General features: G+C 46.7%; 1 protein-coding gene and 1 long non-coding RNA gene across 3 annotated transcripts in view; one reads left to right on the top strand and one right to left on the bottom strand.

The window, feature by feature from the left end:
• LOC141423412 (uncharacterized) lies at positions 1-22,029 on the bottom strand. Of its 2 annotated transcripts, none has more exons than XR_012448274.1 (3): positions 21,474-22,029; positions 4,147-4,324; positions 1-1,724 (listed from the first exon to the last, which is right to left on the bottom strand). It is a non-coding gene; the product is annotated as an uncharacterized lncRNA (long non-coding RNA). The 2 variants fall into 2 exon arrangements; XR_012448273.1 differs by lacking the exon at positions 21,474-22,029 and adding an exon at positions 5,424-5,561.
• Ttpal (alpha tocopherol transfer protein like) overlaps positions 12,134-25,624 on the top strand; it is a 45,855-nt gene continuing 32,364 nt past the window's right edge. Inside the window, exon 1 of the mRNA XM_074074821.1 lies at positions 12,134-12,227. The gene's annotated coding sequence lies outside the window, so the exon portion shown is untranslated. The remainder of the gene's footprint in view (positions 12,228-25,624) is intronic.

The following is a 25,624-nucleotide window of genomic DNA, read 5'->3' on the forward strand; positions in this document are numbered from 1 at the left end:
TGTAGGAAACACAAAATAAAGAAAAGTTTACTTTTCTGATTAAGCTAAGGATACTACATGGATTTTTTTTTTCTACCTGAGTTGTAGTCCTAAGACAAAAATCTGATGGACTAAATAAAATTTGGTGGGAGGCAAACGGGCACTATAATTCCTCCACCAAGATCCCTTCTTTCTTCGGGAAGTTCTCAGAAGCTTCCAGAATCTACAAGGCTCTCCAGAGAAGGCACACAGGGGACGGGGTGGAGAAGGAACTTGGAAATGGATACTCCTTGATTTCTTGGGATGAACAAGTCAATACCTTTGCCAGAGCACTCTGTGATCTGTCCCAGTTTAAGTGAATTGTGAAATTCATATCAAGCAATTCTGGAAGTGTGCTGGGTTCCATCAGACGAGTCTACATCTTTCTGTGGTTGTGGGAAGGTTCCACATTGGTCCTGAGCCCGCCCCCCCACTCTTTCTGGGGCACAAAATTTTTTAAAAAATTTCTTACTCTTATGTGTGTTAGCAAAAGTTTATAAAACAAAATAAATGGCGAATATGTTTTCTAACCCTTGTATGGGTGTCTTTTTGTTTTGAGGGATTTCTTTTTTTTTTTTTTTTGTCTTTTTTGGTGCCAGGATCGAACCTAGGATCTCATGCATGCTAGGCAAGCGCTCACCCACTAAGCTACATTCCAGCCCTGGGTGTCTTTTTGTTTTCAGGAACTAGAATTGGGGTAGTTTCAGAGGTCTTTGCAGTGTACAAAATGCTTTCATATTCATTATGATTTTTTAATCTTCACCTCAAGAGATAAGCAGGTTAATTATGATTACATCTGCCTGTGTAGACAAGGAAACTGAAGCTCAGGGAAGTGATTTCCTTGACAAGCAGAGATGGAAATCAAACCTAGGCTCTTGACTCCAAGTATTTCCTATGTAGTACATGGAGAATGGCCCAAAAGAAGAGGGGAGGGATGAAGGAAAGAGTAATGGAAAGATCTGGAAGAATGGCAAGAGGGGTCAAGGGTCAGTCATCTGCCATCAGGGTCCAAGATGGAGCCCTTTTTTTGGGTCACCTCAGCCTGCCAGTCCCAGGAAATTCAGACAGGAAAATTTCATAAAAGCAAGCGCTGTTTTGAAAAAGGAAAGTGAAGGCTGCACCCAAGTCTTTCCAGTCAGGTCTATGGCCACATTGGTCCTTTCCCCTCAGGTAAGTGGCCTGGGTCTTGACCACCACAGACCACACTTTCACGTGGGATGTGGGGGAGCCTGTCCATGAGATCCAGTGTTAACTTCTCTTCTCAACTCCATGGTCACCGATGTCATGCTGATTACTTGCAGTAGGCCACAGTGGGAGCATTCATACCACAACAAATGGCAAATGACACAAATCAAGACTGGTTTACCTGGAAAGCGTGTTGTTTCAGCACACTGTGGCATCCAGTGATGACTGGAGGAGGAGGGTAGACTGGGGTAATCCTTAGCCCTTCCCAAAGGGAGGAGACACCATTGTGGTTTGAGAATCACACATGTTGGTAATCACAGTGACCGTGCATAGGTCACTCCACCTCTCCGATCCCCAGCTGTCAAATGGAAATGGTGTCTCCTGTGAGGGGTATTTCTGGTACTCATACCCTAGGTGATTCCAGAAGTGGGCTGGGTCCCATCAGACCAACCTGCATCTTCCTGTGTTGTATGGCTGGCATTAGGTCCCACATTGACTCCTGAGTCCCCCGTCACTGCTGCCTAAAGGGGTACAAAGGCAAACAACATTTCTTACTCTTGTGTTTTAGCAAAAGTTTATAAAACAAAATAAATGGAACATATGTTTTCTAAGCTCTTGCATGGGCGACTTTTTTTTTTCAGGTGTTAGAAATGAGGATAGTCTCAGAGGTCATTACACTGTACAAAATGCTTTCAGAAAAAGTCAAGTCGGAGCTACTGTAACATGAAGTACAATGCTTTCTGGCGAGAGGCTAACCATTGAGCTATCTGGCCTCAAGAGCACCATTAGCTCTGCCTTCCTGATCCCTGGGCCTCTCCCACCCTCCCCATCCCTTCCTCCCACCGTGAACACCAGGAAATGTTTTCGATAACGTTGCAATGGAGGCCCCGACCAAGCTCCCGCCCCATGGCCATGGGGGTGGGGGCCAAGGGAGGCTATTTCAGTCCTAAATTATGCTTAATAAATCCATATCAAAACCATAAACTCTGGGCAGCCATAAATTCCCCCGACCTTGGCTCCTCCACCTCACCAGCCCTTTGCCCCAGTTGATCTGAAATCTCTGTGTCTGTGGCCTGAGCGTTACATTTGGTTTCTATTTTAGTTGCTAAACAACACCCTCTTAGGTGACAAACAACATCCCCATTGCAGAGGTGATGAAGCCAAGGCTCAGAAAGGCAAGGGAACTCGCTCAAAACCACACAGCCAGCGAGACATGGGCCAGGGCCTGAGCCACGCTTCTGCTACCAACTCACATGGGCTGGTTAGGACTTGGAGCTTCTGGGATGACTTTTCCTTTACTCCCTCTTCAAAGATTCACAGATTCCTGAAACCTGCTTCTAGACACTTCTTACCCCCAGTACAGCCCCCGTGCTCAGACTGGGGACCACAAGTGGAAGGAATCCCAGGCTGCCCGAAGGGCTCTGTGATATGAATGACCCATCAGCCCAATGGTGAGGGCACCCTACTTCCCCATTTGTAGAACCCTGATCACTTTTGATAGACACTTCTCAAATCAGCATGTCACCTTAAATCCCAAGCCATACTCTAAGAGACCTGACTCCCAGGATCCCATGTGGCTGTTTGATGATGGCAGAGCTAAAAAGCTGAATCATGGTGGCAAGGACAACGTTTATGGAGCTCTTCCTCTCTGCCAAACATTGCTGCACATAACGTAATCCCACAACAACTCTGAGTCAGTTACTCTTGTTCCCTTTTATAAATGAGGGGACAGGCAGAAGGAAGAAGGCACTTGTTCAAGGTCCTTAGCTTGTGTGACAGCTGGTCAGATGCCCATTTTCTATCCCCAGAGGCCACAGTGAGGGGACTGAGGAGGATGCTGATGACTCAGCCACTGTGCAATGGGCACAGTAGTGACAACACTGGGGAGGGACAAAGGTTGATGGGCAAAGCCCCAGCATGAGGCATCCTGGGATTACGAAGAAGCAACGCCACGGAGGTACCTCCCTCTTATAGTGTTCACATGCAGAGGGAAAAACAACAAGCAGTTGAGTATCAAGAGCCAAAGGAGTGGGAGTGACAGTGGGAGAGGTAGAAGGAGGGGAGAGATGGCTGCGCCTGGGAGAGGGAGTAGTGTACAAATGAAAGGGAAGCACTCAGAGGCCATATGAGGCAGAGGAGAGAAGAAACTGTCAGAGAGGCAGGAGGAAGCCTGCAGATGGGAGGGAGGATTGAGGCCAGATTTCCGTCATTACACATGTCACTGACGTCCATGCCCAAGGACCACGGCACCTCCTCTTTCTTTCTTTCTTTCTTCCTTCCTTCCTGTTTTTTTTCTTTTTGGCAGTACTGGGGTTTGAACTCAGGGCCTCACACTTGCTAGGCAAGTGCTTTGCTTTACCACTTGAGCCACTCCTTCAGCCCTTGTTTTTTAACATTCTCTTTAAATCAAGTATTCTCTCCAACCGTGAGATCATTGACATAAATAGGAAAGCAGTACCACTTGCTATAAAGTGGAGGTGATGGCAAAATTAAAGTGAATAGAACACAGGGTCTTGCTATGTAGCCCAGGCTGACCTCAAATTTGAAATCCTCCAACCTTAGCCTTCCAAGTGCTGGAATTACAGGTTTGTGCCACCATGCCCAGGTAGAAAACAATATTCTTAATCTGTAGCCAGGCAGAATTGCCCTATGGAAAATTCTGTTCTTTGTTTCTTTCTTGGTTAAAAAAGAAAATTGGAGCTGGGTACAGTATTTCACTGCTGTAGTTCCATCTACTCAGGAGACTGAGGCAAAAGGATCATTTAAGCCTAGGAGTTCTCAGCCAGCCTGGGCAACACAATAAGATCCTTCATCCCAAAAATTAGTGGAGGGGAGAACCAACAAGCATCACTGCATACACTCCCCTAATGGAGACTTTCTCCTTGAAGTTTTCAGAAGGAAAGATCTGCAAAGAGGCAGATGTTGGGGACAATGTCACCATACCTGTGTGTCTGTAAAATCTTCCAGCATCCCAAGAAGTCCTTGTCCCACTCCTGGAAACACGCACACTGGTCTGCGCACAGATGGTGGGGCCTCAAATGCTCGACAGAGAAGTCTGGAATTTCTTCTGGGAAGTAGGGAACCACTGGAGGTTTCAGAGCAGGAAAGGTGGCAGCCAGATCTGTATTGTTAAAAGGTCACACTGGCAGCCTTGTGGGGGACAGAACGGAGTGGGTACTACCATAGCTGAGAGACTAAGTTAACAGATCTAGTAAGAGAGCGTGTCTGCACCAAGATAGCGGCAGTAAAGGATGGAACCAATCTGAAAGACTTTCAGTGATTCATTCCACAAATGGTTAGTGAGTGCCTGAGACGTGTTGAGCACTTTTCCGAACCTGAGAGGTGGGCAGGGGCCAGACCAGGTGGACCTTTTAGGTTCTGGATTTTATTTGAGGTGCAACAGCGAAGGGAGAAATCCAGACTCTTAGGAGTCTTGAATAGGGAGGTGACAGGTTCTGCTTTGAGTCTGTCAAAGGTGTTCCTTGCTGTGTAGAGTGTACGAGTGTGACAGCATGGAAGCAGCAGACTGTAGGTGGCCCAGACAGGTGCAGGTGAGGGACAATAGCGGCATGGCGTGGGGGCAGAGGGCAGCCTATACATCAACCCTTCTCTCATTTCTTCAATCAGACACTAATCTAGGTACTTTTACAGATGTAATTAAAGTCCCACAGCAGCTGACTGTGATAGGGAGATTGTCCTTGGTAATCTGGCCCCATCAGGTAAGCCCCTAAAGAAGGCTGGGCTCTTTCCAGCAAGTTAAGGCAGGTGTGTGAGAGGACTCCACATAACAGAGAAGCTGTGTTCCTTACTTTGAAGATGGAGGGGCCCCGCCTCGTGGCAAGAATGTAAGTGGTCTTTGGGAGCTGAATTAACCCCTGGCTGTGAACCAGCAAGGAATTAGTGGCCTCAGTCCTACAGCCAGAGGAACACGATTGAGGTTGGATCCTTCCTTGAGCCTCCAGGTAGGAACATGACCAGTTTGCAGCTGGATTTAAGACCCAGTCGTGCCATGCCCAAGCTACAATCCTACAGAACTCTGAGATGGCCAACAGGTATTTTGTGCAATTATATTTATGATTATTTATAATGCATCAATAGAGAGCAAATGAAGGTGGTGGTGGCAAGAGATGTCAGATTGGGATGTTTGAAGAACAGATCTGCCAAGAACTTGCTAAGGAATGTGAAGAAAAAGAAGAGAAACAACAGTGAGACAGGTGTACCTTTTGGTGACACAGGGAACACCTGGAGGTGCTGCAGGTTGGAGCTAGAAAATGCAAAGTTCCCTCCAGTTCTGGACGTGTTGCTTGAGATCCAATGAAACACTCAAGGGTCCCGAATGTACAAAGTCAGAGTTTGGGGGAAAGCTGCTGGAAAGGAAAAGCCCAGGTCGGAAGCATAGACGAGAACCTTGAAAGTCAAGTGGAACAGTACACCGCCGGGACCAGGAGCAAACCATTGACATGCCCCACACACACCTCGAGTGCATCACACTGAGGGCTGGAGGCGCAGCTCGGGCGGTAGAGTGCCTGCCTAGCAAGTGCAAAACCCTGAGTTCGAATCCCAGTACCACCCAAAAGACAAAGCAATGCATTGTGCTGAGTGAAAAAAGCCAGGCTACCTCCCCTCTGTGTCCTCGATAAGATGCAGGGACAGAGCTGCAGTGGTCAGAGGCTAGGGCTGGGCTGCAGGGAGATTGAATTTGAGGGTGAGGGAGGCACTCTGTGACTTCTTGACTGGAAAGGGGTTACATGGCTGGTCGCATTTGCCAAAACTTGTTGAAGCACACACTTTATAAAAAGTGTGTAAAGTGTGTGCTTTTTATGAAGTATAGCATAATAAAAACAAAATGAAAGGAAAAAAGTGCCAAATAATAGCTTGAGCTCATTTAAAGTGAAGGTGGAGATGGAAGTGAGGACTTCACCCTGGGCCAAACCACCACTGAGGTTGGGAAGAGGAAGAGGAGCCACCAAAGAGGAAGCAGGATGAAGGCAGATGCTTAGCAAAAGGGCTTCAGGCAACTTTGTGTGGGCCTACTGTGTGCTGGGTGTACTGCATGCCCGCTGTCCAGGCAGTTGCCTCAGTGAGGCTCTGGGGGGGTCTAATGAACTCTCCTTGCTATACAGTTGAGAGAAGGCAACCTGCTCTGGGTCCACATGAAGCATAACAGTGGCAAAGTGGGAAGATCCATGCTGGTGAATCCCCCATATCATTCTCTGTTTGTCGAATGAATAAATGAACGAATGAATTAATATCATCATGTAGCAGGTGCTGAGGTTTCATCAGCAGGTTCATGCTGAGGATATGAGAACGTGGTATTTTTAGAGAAATGGAGGCCATAAAACTTGTTCCATTCCCCAACTTGGGCAACGCCCAGCCCCTCCCCCTGGGCTCTGAGATTACTTCCAGCCTTGGGAAGGGCTCCCTGGGCTTATCATGCATGGGGAGAGTGAAACTGTAAAACCCTTTATGACTTTGAGATCATGTCTGGCAGGGGCAGCAATTGCCATAAACCTGAGCAGCCCCTGTGACAAACCAGGGCGATGCCCTAGGCCGAGCGGAGCCAAGGGACAGTTGAGTAACGCCAAGGGAGTGACCACTGCTGAGCTGGGCACTTTGGGGCTTGTCTTCAGAGCTTGTCACAGACGTATCTTACATAAACCCTGAGAGAGCACAGTAGTTACCAGATTTAAAAACTTCTAGTTCCCGTTTTGTGGTGTTCCATAGCCATGTTGGTTAGATCAGGTGATCGCTGTGGCCTATTGGTCCTGGTCATTATTTCTGATGCAAGAACTGTACCTCTTTTGTGTTTCACCACAAACAACTTAAGGATCATCCAAGATAGGGTCTCACAAACTATTTGCCTTGATTGGCTTTGAACCTGGATCCTCCTGATCTCTGCCTCCTGAGTAGCTAGGATTACAGGTGTGAGCCAACGACAACCAGCTCCAAGGCACCTTCTGACAAGAGCAAGGACGCACCTTCCAGCTGGGAAGGGAGCAGCTGGAAGAACATCTGGAGACACAGGGGAGCACGCTTTCCAGAAATGCTGTATGAAGGATGCACCTTGCAGTGCAGAGGACAATCCTGTGTGAGAAACACAGACGACTGCAATTCTGAGTGGGGAAGTGACCTGGCTAGGCTGGACACTGACTAACTGGACATCTTAGGAATTCCTCAATGAATTTATTTCACTTATATTTTCCTTTCTCGGTATGCACAAGAGTGATATATGGAGTTTGAAACTAACAGTGGAAGCCAGGTGTGGTGATGAATGCCTGTAAGCACAGCACTCAGGAGGTTGAGGCAGAAGGGCCTTGAATTGGAGGACAGCTTGGGCTGAAAAAAATCCCAAAAAACTAAAACTGGCTGGAGGTGTACCTCAGTGATGTGCATATGCTTATCATGGACAAGGCCCTAGGTTCAATCCCCAGAACCACCAAAACAAAAACAAACAGAATCCCTAAAAATCTAAGTGTCTACGAGCTCTTTTAGTTTGAGACAGGGTCTCACTGTGTAGCCCAGACTGGCCTTGAATTCTCAATCCTCTGTCCTCAGTTTCCCACGTGTTGATGAGTGCATCACCATGCCCAGGTCCAAGAGTTTTTTAAACAAATATCACCGGGCGCTGGTAGCTTACATCTGTAATCTTAGCTGCTTAGGAGTCTGAGATCAAGGAGGCTCATAGTTCGAGTCAGCTCAGGCAAATAGTTTGTAGACTCCATCTCCAAAATAACCAAAGCAAAATGGACTGGAGGCGTGGCTCAAGTGGTAGAGTGCCTGTTTTGTAAGCTCAAAGCCCTGAGTTTAAGCCCCAGTTCCCTCCACACATACCCCATAAAAACAAATCTAAAATAAGAACTCTAAGTGACAAGAAACAGAGTGTTTCTTTCTACACGTTACCTAAGTTCTAGTCCCCCTTACACCTGAAGTGTCTTAGCTCAGGTTTCTTCACTTCCCAGATGGGAAACAAAGGATACAAATTGCAAAGAATGAATGAGTGATGGAGTTGTGGCTCTCTCTGGCAGAAGACGCTGTGCTCTCCTAAGACCCCAGGCTGACCGGGATATAGATTAGCCCCAGGCCCTTCCCAGATCCAAAGTCTAGCCCCAGCCAGACAACTCCAGCTCTTCCATCCTCAGGGACTATGGAAACAATGAGCTGTCTTGTTGCTCAAAATTCAAGTGGAGGAGTTTATAGGAAGCTTTCTGACTGATGGACCAGCCACGCCATGTCCCATTCTCCATGTCAGCAACCCCAGTCTGGCCCCACTCTCCCCAACCTGCACTGCCTTGTCATACCCGCTTCACACTCTTCCAACTTTCTGGCCTGGTCTTGGACTACGCAGGTAGGACTGAACCCTCACCTTAATTTCCAGATAAGGGAACTGAGACCCAAAGAGGTTGCCTAACTCATTCAAGGTCACAGGTGAGGCAGCACCAGGACAGGGTCTACAATCCAGTGGAATTCAATCTACTACCCTTTCTAACTTCCCAGACTTCTTGGATTCAGAAAAGTAGCTGGGCAGGAAGACCAAGAGACTCAAAGGGGTCAAAAGAAAGGACTTCCAGGTCACAGGGATTGCTGAGACCTGATCATGTACTCACAGGACAACACCAAAGCCTTTACCTGGGTCTTGACAAGACTACAAAGTTCTAGAACAGCTGCACCTAAGGGGGCAGCAGAAGGGGACACCAAACTACACCAAGCATGGCGTCCATCCCATCAGACCCCTCCTCTCCTCGCTTAACTCCCCTCCACCCCATCCCACACACAGTGGCTTCTATCATGCTTAGCCCAAACCTCAGATACCTCACCAGGGCCCAAGGCCTCCATACCCTGGCTCTTGACCTCTTCTCCTACGTCACCTCCTCACACTTGGTCATTTTGTGGTAACTCCATCCCAGCCTCAGCCTCCTCTCTGTTCCTCAACACATCAGAGCATTCCCATTTCATAGCCTTTTCCCCAATGGTCCCTTTGTCTGGAACCCTCTGTCCTCTGCTCTTCCCACAACCACTTCCCAGAGAACCATCAGGTCCCTGCTTGAATGTTGCCTGTTGGAGAGGTCTTCTGTAAATATAGCAAAATATAAGAGACTTGCAGGCTAAACAGTTTCTGTTGCAACTACTTAAATCCGCCATTACTGTCTGAAAGTGCCATAAGCAAAATGAAGGGCTCTGGCATGGCCAAGTTCCAACCAAACTTCTTCGCAAGGCAGATACCAGACTGGACTTGGCCTGTGATCTTAGCATGCTAACCCGCTCTCACCATCACCTTGTTTGATTTTCTTAATTGCACTTAAAACTTCCAAAATTATCCATGTATTTGTTTATTGATTTATTGTCTTCTTCTACCATTCCTTCCCTAAAGTGCTAACTCCACAAGAGCAGGGACTTACTCAGTCTTGTTCCATTCTGCTGTGGTAGCCACCCTCCACAATGGTCCCAGGGATCTCCATTTCCTGGTATTCACACCATTGTGTGGTCTGGCCAAATCAAAAAAGACTGTCCTGTGTGATCACTATACCTGGTGGAAATGGTGGTGTGTGACTTTTGAGACTTTTGAGGCTCGATCGTAAAAGGCACTGTGGCTTCCATCTTGCCATCTTGGATCACTCACTCTGGGGAAGATGTTGGCCATGTGGTAACATACTTGAATGACCCATGGAGAAGAGCTAGGGGTTTTTATCAACTGCCAATCATGGGAACGAGCCAAACTGGAAGTGGATTGTGCAGCCATCAAGCCCTCAGGCAACCATGTTCCCAGTTGGCTCTTTGACTGCAACCTTGTGAGAGATCCTAAGCCAGAACCATCCAGCCAAACAAGCTGCTTCTGAAATCCCACCACCCAAAACCTGTGAGATAATACAGGTTTGTTGTTTCGAACCAAGGTAACTACTTATCCAGACAGAGATTGTAAACACAGTTGTCTGACATAGTGTCTGATATTCCTATTGCTCAACACATATGCTCAATTAGTATTAGTTAAAAAACAAGTTAGGTGTTCAATAAATATAAAATGATAGCTGGGCGCTGGTGGCTTACACCTGTAATCCTAGCTACTCAGGAAGCAGAGCTCAGGAGGACTGTGGTTCAAAGTCACCCCAGGCAAATAGTTCACAAGACCTTATCTCGAAAAAACCCTTCACAAAAATAGGGCTGGTGGAGGGGCTCAAAGTGAAGGCCCTGAGTTCAAACCCCAGCATCACGAAAATAAAATAAAATAAAATGACACATTGTAAAAATAAATGTTTGAAAGACCTATGTAATATAATATTTATATACATAAATGTAAAATCCAAATTAAATATTATCAAAGATACAATAAAATTTTCCTAACCCAGTAATAGCCCTTGGACAAGAGGTTCTTCCAACCTTGAGGCCCTGAGTTTCTGTTACTCTCAGTTTCTATGTTTCTAATATTCTCTAAGTGTGTATGATTATATAATTCAGAGATTTTTAGGCTTTTGTATAATTTTGTGGTTTTGTGATTCTAACATTTTAGGATTTTTTTTTTTTTTTTTTTTTTGGTGGTACTCAGGGCTTGCAAAGCAGGTGCTCTACCACTTGAGCCACACCTTCAGGTCATTTTGCTCTGTTTTTTTTTTAATTTTTATTTTTTTATTATTCATATGTGCATACAATGCTTGGGTCATTTCTCCCCCCTGCCCCCACCCCCTCCCTTACCACCCCCTCCCTTACCACCCACTCTGCCCCCTCCCTCTCCCCCCCCACCCCCTCAATACCCAGCAGAAACTATTTTGCCCTTATTTCTAATTTTGTTGAAGAGAGAGTATAAGCAATCATAGGAAGGAACAAGGGTTTTTGCTAGTTGAGATAAGGATAGCTATACAGGGAGTTGACTCACATTGATTTCCTGTGCGTCTGTGTTACCTTCTAGGTTAATTCTTTTTGAGCTAACCTTTTCTCTAGTTCCTGGTCCCCTTCTCGTATTGGCCTCAGTTGCTTTTAAGGTATCTGCTTTAGTTTCTCTGCGTTGATGGCAACAAATGCTAGCTAATTTTTTAGGTGTCTTACCTATCCTCACCCCTCCCTTGTGTGCTCTCGCTTTTATCTTGTGATCAAAGTTCAATCCCCTTATTGTGTTTGCCCTTGATCTAATGTCCACATATGAGGGAGAACATACGATTTTTGGTCTTTTGGGCCAGGCTAACCTCACTCAGAATGATGTTCTCCAATTCCATCCATTTATGCTCTGGTTATTTTTTAAGATAGAGTCTCACGAACTATTTGTCTGAGCTGGCATCGAACCGCAATCCTCCTGATCTCAGTCTCACAAGTAGCTAGGATTACAGGTATGAGCTACTGGCACCCAGACTTAGTATTCATTTATTAACATTTCTCTTTACTCAGCAACTCTTCGCTGCTTGACACAAGGAGCCAGGGATTCAGGAGAGAAAAGATGACCCCAGTTTCTGCTTTCCTGTGGCTGGTGAACTGATGGGACACAGACAAATTCAGGGACACATCAGATGCACTGTGTCTCTGTGTTGTGGATGAGCAAGGGAGTGTGGTGTGGGTGAGCAAGGGAGTGTGGTGGGGGTGTGGAGAGGGAAGAGGCACCAACCCAGACCCTTTTGGAAAGGATGTAAGCAGAAATGGCTTTCAGAAGCTACAGGAAGAGTGGGTATTTCCACCAGAGGAAGGAGTGCTGGTGCAGACTAGCTTCCAAGTGGAGGAACTGCAAGTGCAAAGGCCCAGGGGTTAGGGAAAGAAAGAACACAACACATCCTGTGAAGTAAAACAAGTTCAGTGTAAGTTGGTATAGAGTTGGGGGGTGGTACAGAAGAGGGGTGGAGTGGTAAGAGAATGTGGTCCAGTGACAGAGGACCTAATAAAGAGTGTCAAGGGATTTGAACTTCATCCCGAGGGCAAAGGGGAGCCAGTACAGAGTTTAAGGGCAAGAGTGATACGGTTGGCTTAGCAGTTTGGAAAAATGCCTCTGGGCGCAGGGTACAGGTTTGTAGGAAGGAGAGACCAGAGAAAACGCTGGATCGAGACTCCAGGTGAGAGAAGAGGACTGAATGGATGGGAGATGGGTGGAGAGAGACATTTCATCCATGGTGTGGTGAACAGATATGGGCACGGGTTACACTGGTACCTTGTGGGCCAGGACTCCCAGATTCATGGATGCTCTGTGTACAATATCTCACAGTTTTCTACACAAAATGCCCACTGATATCACTTCCTGTTTCTGATCCCCAGCCTCACAGCCTCTGTCTCTTTGCAAGCCTCAGTTTTCCTTGTTTGCAGACAAGGAAAGTCCAGATTGGGGATCATGGACATTCTTAATACAGAGCAGCTATGAGGTGGGGGAGGACAGGATCTGGTATAGACTCAGTGCACCCAAAGGGAGTCTGTAGTGGGAAATGTGTTTGCCGGAAGTGCTCAACACATGGCACTGTCAGGTCTTGGGAGAACAAGAGAGATGAGGACAAAAGAGCCCTGTCCTTGTCTGCTCCTAGTGGCCTGGTTGCTCTGGCCTCTGGGCTTCTACCTGGGTGTCTGGGACCCAGATTTGCTTGTTTGCTTCCAGGCACCAGCAAGTTTACCAATTGGCTGTAAGATTTTTTCTGGCCAGCTCTTCCACCTCCCCCTGGACTCCCTAAGCTTTGCTCTGAATTCCCTGAAGGGGCTTTAGACCCCAGAAGAAGGCAGCCAGGCAGGGCTGGTCTTCTCCAGGCAGGTCTGAGCCAGGTCAAGTCTCAAATTGGTGGAACTCAACCTGCAACAAATTCTCACCTCCTCCAGGACTTCCTCTAGTCCTTCCTCTTTAGGCAACAGTCCACTGGCTCCAACAAGAGCCAGTCTTTGGAGACAGAAACTCCCTGCCTCCCTGAAACAACATGTGGTCTTCCAAACCCCACTGGAAGCTTATTTGAGCTCCTGTGTTACAATTGCTTCTTGTCAGTGGCTCTGTCTTAATTCAATCCAATCCTCAAAATATCAATTGAATAACACAACTGTGGGAAAACCCAAGAGCTGTCTTGGAGACAATGAGGGAAGGGGAGCACAAGAGGTGAAACCTGAAGCTCCAAGGGTTTAGTGGAGGAATTGGGTGCAGAGTCAAGGCCGGCGTGCTCTGCCCATTTCTTTGTACACAGTTGGACTCCACAAATATCAAGTTTAATTGGGAGTTTAAGTGACACAGATTATATTCTGTTACTGGCTAGTATAACACATTGGCTAGTTCTGGAAAGTTTTGAGAGGCTGCAGAGAGGGCATTTGGGGAGGATGGGTGGGTAGCCAGGGTCAGGGGTAGAAGGAAGATCTACTTTCCCTTTTCTGCCCTTTTGCCCCTTTTGAATGTTGACTTTTCCCCACGTGCACACAGCAGAGTTAATCGATGGAACAAACAACCACAATTAGATAAACAACCCAGCAAGCCAGTTTCTTTTGTAACTCTCTGCCTCTGTGCCTGATGTTCCCTCTGGTGAAACACCCTTTCCTGGTGTCTTAACCACTTTCTGTTGTTATAACAAAATACTTGAGACCAGGTGGTTTATAAAGGATAGACGCCTGTTCGGCTCATGGTTTTGGAGGCTGGGAAATCCAAGAGCATGGCACTGGCTCTGGTGAGAGTTCTCTTGTCACATCCTGACATGATGGAGGACATCACATGGGGAGACTGAGCAAGCGTGCCACAGAGAGCTCATCTGTGTGATAAAGTCACTTCGGTCATAACCCATGACTTCATAAATCCATGAGCAAATCACCTCCATTCAATCACCCCAAAACATCCCACCTCTCAAGACTGCTATGTTAGGGACCAAGTTTTCAACACATGGAATTTGGGAGACTCTATACAAACCATAGCACCTGGCTTTCACTCTCTGGAAAACTCCTACACACCCTCCAAGATTTACTCCAATGTCCTGTCCCCTAGGGACTGCTCTTGCCTCCCTGGGATAGTTCTTTTCCATCTGTCACCCTTCCACATGTCTGTCCCTCCCCAGGTTCCAGGAAGCATCCATGCCTTCTGAACTCTGCTCACATTTGTTCAAAAAGAAGAACCCATGATGAAAAGGCAGAAGAGGGAGAAGTGGGGGTGTTTATACCACTGCCCACCCCTCCTTCTTTGGTCTTGATTTTTGCAGAAGCTACATTGCTCCATGGCTTCAACCTATGTTTTGTCCTCACTTTCATGCCTTCAGCTACACCTGGGTCAGTGCCACCACTCTTCTGTGCTCCTCAGGCCTTGGGGATACTGACAGCTCCCACTGGGGCCAGTCCTTGGGTGCCCCACTGATTGCTCAGGGCTTCTCTTAGCCTTCCCACACCTCTGGAAGCACTCCATTAAACTCATGTCAGTTAAGCCTAGGCTCTCAACCTGTGGCAGCTTTGCCCCCCACCCAGGGGACATTTAGTGATATCTGGAGACTTTTTTTTTTTTTTTGCAATGCTGAGAATTGAAGCCAGAGCCTCGTATGTGCTAGTCAAGTGCTCTGTCACTGAGAGATGCCCCCAGCCCAGGAAACATTTTCTTTTGTTGTCATGGTTGGTGGAAGGAGCACTTCTGATACCTAGTGGTAGAGGCTAGAGACAGTGTCGAACATCCTCCCATATACAGGACAGCATCATCTGTCAACAGAGAATGGTCCAGTCCCGTGTCACTGGTGGTGGGATTGAAAGACCCCAAGTCACATCTCTGAGGTCCCTGCTACTACAGCTTATGGTGGGTTCTGGACTCCTGCTGTCCTTTCTGTGTGATGATGGGATCTTCTAGTTTACACAGCTGCAGTTGGTTTCCTCTTGGTGGCACAGCAATGATGAGATACAGTCTTTGCCTTCATAATACCCACAATGCAGTGAGGAAGACCCCAATGGACAGCATCTTCTGCCAGTATTGTGTCCTGGAAGACAGTCTCTGTGTCATTCCCCACATGGCCCCAGCAGACATTTGATAACTGAGTCAACAGATCCTGTAAAAATTTCTTGAGCTGGGAGCCAGTGGCTCACGCCTAGTAATCCTAGTTACTTGGGAGGCTGAGATTGGGAAGATCATGGTTTAAGACCAGCTTGAGCAAATAGGTCTCAAGACCCTATCTCCAAAATAACCAGAGCAAGCCAGGCACTGTTGGCACACACCTGTACTCCTAGCTACTCAGGAGGTAGAGATCAAGAGGATAGCAGTTTGAAGCCAACCTGGGCAAATAGTTCCTCAGACCCTATCTCAAAAAATCCATCACAAAAAAGGGCTGTCAGGGTGGATCAAAGTGTAGGCCCTGAGTTCAAATCCCAGTACCAGAAAAAATAATAACAATAATAGCCAGAGCAAAATGGACTGGAAATGTGGCTCAAGTGGTAGATCACCTGCTTTGCAAGTGCAAAACCCTGAGTTCAAACCCCAGACCCCTCAGTGCCATCAAAAAAAAAAAAAAAGCCTTAGTCCCACAAAAAAAAATCCATATGTCTCTATCTGTCTTTCTATTGAATGAGCAGAGGGTTAGACTGGATGTGTTATGGTTTGGATCTGAAATGTCCCCCAAAGACTCATATGTTACAGATTTGGTCCCCAGTTACAGCAGTGTTCAGAGGTGAAGCCTTTGGGAAGTGAGGGCTGTAACCTCAGCAATGGATTAATCCATTTATAGACTCGTAGCTTAATGAGTTCTAGGGGAAGGCTTCATCATAAAAATGAGCTCTCTCTTTTTGCTTCCTGGTCACCATGAGGTGAGCAGTTTTGCTCTGCCATGTGTTCCCACCATGATGTTCTGCCTCACCACAGGCCCAAAATGATGGAGCCAAGGTGACCATATAATGAAACTGTGAGCCAAAATAAATCTTTCTCCTTTTAAGTTGTTTATCTCAGGTATTTTGTCACGGCAATGGAAAACCGTCTAGCACGCACTGGTTAATCCAGTCCCAGGAAACCTGCATGAGGATCTGGACAACCAAATCAAGGGAATATGTACAGAATGAGTGTGTAGAGACATGGATGGGTGGGCAGCACCCAGCATCTCTAAACTGGGTGTAGTAGCGAGCCCAGCTCCTAAGACTGTTGTGAGAATAAATACAATGGAAGGTCCATAGCATGTTCCCTAGTAGTTGGGCAACACAAAATCAGCAGTACCTACCAGCTCTCTAGATATGTAGCATGTTTATTATGTGTCAGGCACAAGCATTCACTCATTTTGACCCAAGAATCCAGCAAGGTAAATATTATTAGCATTCCCTTTCTACAGTGGCACAGAGAGATTCCATAATTACCCATTGTCACACAGGTCCTGAGTAGCAGAGACAGGATTTGATTCCATGCCCTCTGGGTCCAGAGCACCTATAGTAACCATAATCTCTACTGTACATTTGAATGCCTTTCAAGATTATTTCAAAATGTATTTTAAAACATTTTCAGTAATAGTAATAACAATAATAAAAATTGGGAGTATTCAGACATTCATTACAAAGTTTAACCCGCCAGACACCACTAACGTGACAATTTGGACTTCCAGATCAGTCCATGGCAGCTACTTTTGCCAATTCAAAACTAGAGTGAAAGACATAAATGTTTCCAGGATCAGGTGGGCAGAGCCAGTGAGAGGCTTTAGGGCAACCAGAGTGGTGGGAATTGTGGCAAAATGAGAGTTGAAAGATGTTCTGAGATGGGGATGGGGACTCAACTCCCAGCACTTGGGATGGTGTCCCTGCAACAGCAGATCCTCCAAGAAAAGCCAGACATCCATTAACATCCACAAATTCAAGAAAAGCAAAACATTATACACGCAAAACAAATCCCAGTCGCCTCTCAATCCCCTCAAGCCACCACCCCCCAGTTGAACATATGCTCAGATTATCAAGCAACGTGGTTTTTTAAAAGTCACAATTTAAGCCGAGTGCCAGTGGCTCACACCTGTAATTCTAACTACTCAGGAGGCAGAGATCAGGAGTATCGTGGTTCAAAACCAGCCCGGGCAAGCCCCTTCCTTGAAAATACCCAACACAATAAGGGACGGGCAGAGTGGCTCAAGCAGTAGAGCACCCGCCTAGCAAAGGAGAGGCTGAGTTCAAACCCCAGTACCAACAACAACAAAAAATAAACAGTACACCGTACAGCAATGACACTGAGAGAATTTTAACTATGAAAAAAGACGATGATTCTCACACATTTAAGCCAAGCTCAAAAGAACACACCCTGTGTTAGCCCATTTCTGTGATGTTTAGAGCAGACAGAGGGGATCACCGGTTTCTGGGTCCCCCTGCATTCCGCAGTATGCAGTCTTTCTCTTCTCTTCTCTTCTCTACAAATAAAATCTTTCCCACCTCCTAAATAAAAAGCAGACAGAGCTGATTTCTGGCGTTAGGAGGCAGGACCTACAGGGGGTGGGGATGGGTGGAGAGTGATTGGAAAGGGTAAATGAGGGCCTGTGCAGCCTTCCGTGGTTTGTGCTTCATCTGGTACATTGACACGAAGGAAGGCATTCTCTTTGTAACAGTTCATTCATTGACCATACATTTTATCGGTCAGGCTTTCATAGGAAAAAAGTTTCCATAGTGAAGAAACTGTGATTACCAGAAGGTTATGAATTCTGGCTACTAGAAGCAGACAGCTCATGGCAAGACACCCTTGTGGGTGATTCATGTGGCAGGGATGGTGGGAGGAGGCGCCCATGGAGGGCAGGCAGCAAGGAGTAGGTAGGAGGCCACTGTGGCCATCGCCCCAAGGGCGTGTATCCTTTCACAAATAGCCTTCATCGGCTGGTCAGATCTTCAGCAAACATATCCGGAGGGCCCCCTCTGCCAGGTCACAGTGGTGCCACATTAATGTAACTACCAACAAGGGCAAGATGTCAACAGAGCATGTGCACTGGAGACCTCCTCTTGGTCCCAACCCCATAAGCAAGCAAATATCCCAAAGTGACTCAACCTCCACTCCTTCACCCATCCCTGGTCTTCCCATCCTGAAGTCCACACTTGTCTCTGTCCTGGTCTCCCTGCCCCACCCGATTCCCTGCATTCCATCTCCACAGTGTTTATATAAAACACAAACCAGAACCACGCTTGGTGGTGCATGCCTGTAATCTCAGCACTCTGGAGATGAGGGAGGAGAAAAATGAGCTTAAGACCAGCCTGGGCTACATAACCAGATCCTGTCTCAAAACAAAAACAAAACAAAACAAAGAGAGAGAGAGAGAAAAGGAAAGACTAACCAGGAGATGCTCACTCCCAGCCCCACCCCACCCTCACACCACCCAACTCGAAATTATACCCATGCCGTTCAGAGTAACATCCAAATTCCTGCCCTCAGCCCCAGGTCTGGCATCTGCTTGATCCCTCTGCTCTTCGTCTCACCCCACACTGGCCCAGCCTCAAGACCTTCGCTTTTGCTATTCCTTTGCTTGGACTCTTCTCCCACAGTATCAAAATGGCTGCTACTTCTCATATCTCAGAAGTCACCTACCCCCCCAACCACCACCACCAAGAAACTGGCAACACAGGAGCTTTTGGGAGGAAGACTGCAAAGCTGGAAACAAGGTGTCATTGCGGGAGAGGCACTATGACAGTGTGGCATTGCACACTGCTTCACTGGGGCAACATAGGGCATATTCAAATCAATTGTTAATTACACCAAAAGTGTCCCCTCAAAAAGGCTTTTCATTGTGGTTTGGATCTTAAATGTCTCCCCAAAAAACCCGTATGCTGGAGGCTTGGTCACCAACCTGTGGTGTTATTGTGAGGTGGTGAACCATTTAGGAGGTGGGGCCTAGTGGGAGGAAGTTAGGTCAATGGAGTTGTGCCTGCTCTTTGCTTTCTGGCCTCTATGAGGTGAGCACACCTCCTTCACCACGTGCTCCTGCCATAATGTACTGCCTCAGCACCCACCCAAAGCAACACCACCAAGTGACCATTGATTGAGACCATGAGCCAGAACAAACCTTTCCTCCTTTAAGTTGATTATCTCAGGTATTTTGTCACAGTGACAGAAAGCTGACTAACACACCTTTTTAGCAAGTACCCTATCGTGGTTTCTTCCTCTCTTGGTGCCATGATTTTCCTTTATGCATTGCTTATTACAGTTTGCATTGCCTTGCTTGCTTGGTTGTTTCCTCATTTTAGTTTACTGTCTGTGTCTTCATGAGGACAGGGAACTTCACCTGTCTTATCTGCCAGCTGGCAGAAGTAAGTGGTCAAAAAATATGTATGGAATAAGTGAGGAAAGAAAGGGGAAGGGCAGGAAAGATGTGGGGGTGCGCAGGGTGGGCTCAGTTCTGGCAGTGTGAGAACTAGAAGGCTGATAGGAACAGAGATGGGACAGCCAGGGGGTGAGGGAGGCAAGGGCACACCCATTGTACAGATAAAGAGTCTGAGGCTCAAAGGTGGCAAGGGACTTGTCTGGGTCATCCAGTGTGACAGAATCTGGATTTAGAATCCAGTCCCAACTCAGGATTCAATAGAACCTATTATTGTGAACCTGTGTATTAACTCATGAGATGGAACTCCTACTCCTTCTTCATCTGACTGATGGTGAAGCTGCGGCACAGAGAGGTTGAGTGACTTGCCCAAGCCTAGGTTGGGAAGTAATCAAGCCTTGGTTTTTCCCTGGCTCCAGGTAGCTATTCTACATCCTCCACCTTTTCTACCATCTCCAGCCGCGTGCCCCAGTTCAGACCCCAGAGTGGACCATAAGTTCAAACCCTGACCCTCTCTGGAGCTTTGCACAAAGCTGGGAAATTCCCTGAATCCTCCTCCCAAACTTGGGTTCCCCCAACTCAAAACTGAAAGGAGCAAAAGGAGCCCTGCCTGCAAGTCTGCTGTGAGAAAAAAGTGATAAAAAAATCATTGTAGGACATGTATGTGATAAAAATAATTACAGGGCTCCTGGCAAACAGCCCGAGCTGTAGAGATACTGCCTAATGAGAGCAGGGATTTATGGTCCTGTGGGCCCAGCCTTTCCGAGGTTGGGGTGATAGAAGCTGGGGTCATGAGTGGGGTCATGGGCAGAAAACTCCCAGCATCCCCTGCCTGGGGAGAGGCCTTCTGTCTCCTCCATGGCTCAGGGAAGTGATTTTAGGGGCTGCCAGAGGCCACTCCCCCCAGTCCTCTGGGACACCATTTGTCACTGATCTGGTTGGGTCTTGTGCTCTTGGCACTTGCCTTTTGTGAAGAGGTACCTGGAAACAGTCAGACCCTCCAGAGACGTGGTTCATTCACTACTTCCCAGACCCCCAGGGAAGGCAGGGAACAGATGATGGGGATAGAGAAGGTGGGGCAATACCCAAAGGGAACAGTGACTCATTCCTCCTGAGTTGGGTGGACATTTGCTGAAGGCCACCCTGTGACTGGTACACCAGTGACTCATCCAGGGTCACAGAGAGTTGGGGGAAGTCAAGGCTGAACCCTGAGTCTCCAGCTCCAATGATAGTGGTGTCAAGTTTGGCTGGGGCTTGTCCTTTTTGGCCACTGACCCTCTAAGAAGTCCAGCCCTTCCTGCAGTGATCACAGCTAATCCGTAGAGCCACCTTAGGGCCTTAGTGTTATTTTTATAAAAATGGAGCCTAACCATCACAAAAGTTCAAATAATACAGAGAATCACAAAGGAGAAAGTTCAAAATTCTGAAATTTTGCTCAACATAAAGGAATCACCCAAGAAGAGGCAGCAGAACCAAGTGGGCACCAGCACAACCTCCCAGGTCCAACAGCCTCCTCCCCAAGCCGACTTGAACACCAGCACTCACAAAGTTGGACACTTCATATTTTGCACATTATAATATTTGCAAATTAAATAAAACAAAAATATTTTAAAATTCGAAAGAGCAATCCACCCTGTATGTAAAATTGTTAGTTACAGTCCCTACCTGATGGGATCTTTACAAAGTTCAGATGAGAAAAAAGCTGTGGATCTCTTAACACGTTTTAGGATCTCAGGGTGGAAGCCCTTGCTAGACATAAAACATAAAGGCAGCATTCATGTTATTCTTGGTTATTTTGTTATCACAAGACCCAACCAAATCTCTCTCTACTGCAGATTGATCAGAGCACCCTCAAGTGTCAAGTTTTGTCATAGCACCTCAGTGACTGCACTAAAACACCCTTTATCTAAGCTTGGAGTCTCCCTTCCAAAAGGCTGAGCTTTGCTTTGCTTTTGCTCCAGGACCACGTTAAAAAGTACCCAAATCAACATCAGCCCGATGAGTCCCAAGTCCAACCCAAACCTTGCCATGATAACCCCCGAAAGACCCCTGAGGGATGGCAGAAGGGACCCACAGAAAGTACACCTCCCCTGGATTCAAGTGCAATCTCAAACCTGACCTCACCATCATAAGATTGGAAGGTGGCCTTGCACAGGCTCCAAAATGTCTTCACATGACAATCATCACTGCTGGCTTTCAGCCACCACTTCCTGTGTGCCAGGCTCCATACGAAGATATACATGTCCATTTTTTTCCCTTTTATGTTTAAAATGATCAGTGAGATGCATATTGTTTTTTCAGTCTGCTTTTCCCCCTCTACAGTGAGCTTTGGGCATCTGTCCATGTCAATAAATACAGCTGGGTCGGTAAGTACTTGATTCAAAGGCTGAGAAATTTAAACAGTCAGCAGCCACTGCCCAGGTGAAGATCAGTAATAGTTAACATTTATTGAGTGCTTTATTACACACCAGGCCCTATGCTAATTGTTTAACTTGAACTATCATTTGATCCTTGAGGCAATTTCAAGGAAGCTTCCATTATTATTCAGATGAAGCTCAAAGGGACCAAGGAGCCTATCCAAGGTCAGACAGCTGGCATAGATGGCAGAGTAGGGATTCAAACTCAGGTCCCTTTGATCCCTGCAAAAGACTCTCAACCAACACATTTTAGAAGACAATATGGAGGAGGACACAAAGGGAGTTCTCCCACGTGGGAAGAAGAATGCCTGACAGCCTGAAAGCAGACAGGAGGGAGGTGTGGGCTGAGGCAATGGAGGAGGCATATTCTGAAAAAATTGGGGTCCTTCATAGAAAGAACAGAAGGCTTCTTGAAGGTGGCACCATTTATCTATGTCTCTAGCCAAGTAAGGTGGTCTTTTGACCTTTGACCTACACCCCACCTCCCTATTCCTGCTAACCACCACTTTATTCTCTAGCTCTGTGTATCCCCCTTTTTTAAATTCCACATATAATTGAGATCACACAGTATTGTCTTTTTTGTCTGGCTTATTTAACTTAAAGTGAAATATGGATCCTCCAGATCGACCCATGTTGACGGACACTTTGCTGTTTCCATATCTGAGCCATTGTGAATAGTGCTGTAGTGAACACGGGAATGCAGACATCTCTACAAGTGTGATAACTCACCAGCTCCTGAGTGGTTTTATATCAGACTGTCATGAGCTTAAATCCTAATTGTGCCACACTCTAGTTTGTTTTCCCTAAAATGCATTACTGAGCTATAACTAATGCACAAGAAACCACACACAATTAAACTGCATGATTTGATGAGTTTTGACTATGTCCACAGCCTGGGACAATCACCACAACCAAATGTCTCCATCATCCCCAGTAGTTTCCTTGGGTCCCTTTATATCATTTTTCCCCTTATCCCCCTCCCTATTCCCATCCCTATCCCCCTCCCTACCCCCTCCCTAACCCCAGGCAACCATGGTCACTATTGATTTTCTTTCATTACTGATGACTTTACATCTTCTGGATTTTCTAGAAATGGAGTCATACAATTTGTAATCTTTTGGTCTGGTTTCTTTCACTCAGCCCAATTATTTTAAGATTTATCCATGTTGTCGCAAGTATCCATTGTCTGTTCCTTTTCATTATGTGGTATTTTATTGCTAAGTAGTATTGATTGATAGAAATGGTTCCTGATTTAGATGGCTTGACTTATGATTTTGTCATGGTGTGAAGCATACCCATCCAACCAACCACTCTGTTGTTCACTTCCAGTACAATCTTTAATAAATTACAGAAGACATTTAACACGTTGTTATAAAATAAGCTTTGTGTTGGTGATTTTGCCCAACTGTAGCACACTTAAGGTAGGTGAAGCTAATCTCTGCTGTTCAGTAGACTAGATGTATTAAACGTGTTTTTCGCTTAGGATATTTTCGGTGGTGGGTTTATCAGGACATAACCCATGGCAAGCAAGGAGCCTCTGTACATGTCTCACAGTTTGTTGACCCATTTCCCTGAGGATGGACAGCCAACCCTCCTTCCCCAGTTCTGACTATTAAAAATAGGGCTACTATGAATGTTCATGCACATGTCTTTGAGTAGACAAATACTTTCATTGCTCTTGGGTAAATACCTACGTATATAATTGCTGGGTCATATAAGTGTATGTTTAACTATTTAAGAAACTGTAGACTATTTTCCAAAGTATATGTAGCATTTTGCATTCCCGCCAGCAGAATCTCCAGGAGCTGGAGTCATTCTGGATGTTCTCTGTGCTTTAACCTGTGGATCCAGCAGAAGTGTTCTTAGGAAGTCTGAGAACCTGTTTTCTCATGTGTAAAGTGGAGGTGATCATATCAGCTCTGAAAGATAGCAAAGACAGGGGGAAGAAGCATGTGTGCAGCACGTTGTATAGGGACTAGGGCATAGTGGGTGCTTTGTAAAAGGAGCCTATTTTATCCAAATCAAGATCTGGCCATCCCATAATCTGGCAAGTCTCCCCAGGATGTGACATCCTTAAATCAGATGGTAGACAGCTACTTCCTTTGCTTGCTAGTCAGTGCTGGTAACCTGGAGGAGTAAAAATAGCATCGCTCACTGTGCCAGGCCTTATGAGAGGCGCTGTTTTTTATTTTGTTTGGGTTTGGTTTTTGGTGGTGGTGGTACTGGGGTTTGAACTGAGGGCTCAAGTGCTAGGCAGGTGCTCCACCACTTGAGCTGTGTACCCTTGGTCCCGCCTGTGCACATTTAACACCACCTAAGCCTTGTGAGCTAGGAGGCAGCTTTCCCTCCATCATTAGAGGTGAGAAAAGTGAGGTGCAGGAGCCACCAAGGTCACACAGCAGTTACGTGATGGTGCTGGGATGATTTGAATCCATATCTGTTTGATTTGGGGGCCAGAAGTCTCACTAATGGAGAGCTTGGCTCAGGGCTAGAGAAGTGGCCCAGTCACCAGTGACATTTCCATTTCCTGAGAGGCAGAGCTTGAGGCAGGGATTAGGTGTGTGTGATTTAGGAAGGACGGAACCTATAAGTGATGGAGGGAAGCAGGAGAAGGAGGAAATCAGCAAGGATATGGTCTCTGGGGAACCCCAGCAGGAGGGCTACCCTTTTGTTGCTCTGTACCACATGGTTTGTTGTCAGTGAGCAACACTGTGGGTGAGGAGATAACCTCCTGGGGGTGGTGGCTTCTGAGGTGACAGTTCTCAGAAGAAGGGGAAACAGTAAGCCAACAGAAGCCAACAAAAGAAGCTTTGGGGGATGGGTGTGTTGGCCCCATAAAAGGCTCAAGAAGTTCCCACAGGCACCCCTACATCTTGCTGTCCACTGAATCGAATTCTAGGGCAATCTGGAAAATCCACTTCTCAGACTTGTTTTGAAGAATTCTACTATTCCCTGTGACCAGCATGTTAACAAACCCGATCCACAGTATAATCAAAGCACGACTTTATTCTTGTCTCCCAATATCCCTTATATTTATTTACTTTATTCTTTTTGTTTTTGGCAGTACTGGGTTTGAACTCAGGACCTCACACTTGCTAGGCAGGCACTCTACCACTTGAGCCATTCCACCAGCCCCAACATCCCTTTCAAAATGCATCCAGAGTGAAAATCGCCCCCCCATTACTCTTCTGCTTATTCTGAGCAAACAGACAATTCTATGCTCACCTTAGGTCGCGAACACAATCTCAATTTAGGAAGTAGCATGTCCAGTCAAGCTACTAATTGAAACTCCCAGTTTGATTTGGGTTTAAGCCTTCTTCATTTTTCCAGATCAGCCCTCTGGGGGAGGTAGGCCTATGGCTCATTCTCTCTTCCTCTCCTGCACAGGTGGGATTAGGATCCTGGTGGAGGTGAAGAGGAAGAGGAAGGGTCACTAGAGCTGCCACCAGCTTGGCTGACTTTGAGTTCTCTGGACCCAGCAGGCATTTAAAGCTGACTCTTTATGTTGTGGGATGATGGCTGTGCTCTCTCACTCTTGACCTTGAGGGATGCACTCTCCTCCTGGAGGGTCCCTTGCAACTCCTTCCTCAGCCCTTAGGAAATTCTGTCCAACTCCAGTTTCTTGCTGTTGCCACCCCCTCTTCCCCTCCAGGAGGTCCTCGGGGCCAGGACTCACGCTGAGCCCTTGTAAGTGATATTGCTGTGCTGGTCCGTGGGAAACACTCAAGCTGCCTTTCCCTGAGATGCCTGGAGTGTGGGCTGACCTTGGCACATGCACTCTCTCTCTGGCTCTTTCACCAGTATGACTGGGCAGCCAATTTCTCTCAACCCTAGCTGTCCCTGCCCACATCAGCCCCC

The sequence above is a fragment of the Castor canadensis genome, chromosome 5 (assembly GCF_047511655.1).
Source record: "Castor canadensis chromosome 5, mCasCan1.hap1v2, whole genome shotgun sequence".
In the NCBI taxonomy this organism is placed as follows: Eukaryota; Metazoa; Chordata; class Mammalia; order Rodentia; family Castoridae; genus Castor; species Castor canadensis.